Genomic DNA, 231 nt, shown 5'->3' on the forward strand with positions numbered 1-231 from the left:
ACACCTACAGCCAATGGGAGCGAGGCGCTGCGGGGGGCGGTGGCTGAGGGAGCGGGGCATGTGTGAGGGATCAGGGGTCTGCTGAGGGGACAGTGCTGAGGGGACAGGTGTAAGCGGACAGGGGACTGGTGTGAGAGTACTGAGGGGACCGGTGTCAGGGGACTGGTGTGAGGGAACTGTGCGTAGGGGACAGGTGAGGGGGACAGTGCTGAGAGGACAGGTGCCAGGGAC

The sequence above is a fragment of the Parus major genome, chromosome 21 (genome assembly GCF_001522545.3).
Source record: "Parus major isolate Abel chromosome 21, Parus_major1.1, whole genome shotgun sequence".
NCBI lineage: Eukaryota > Metazoa > Chordata > Aves > Passeriformes > Paridae > Parus > Parus major.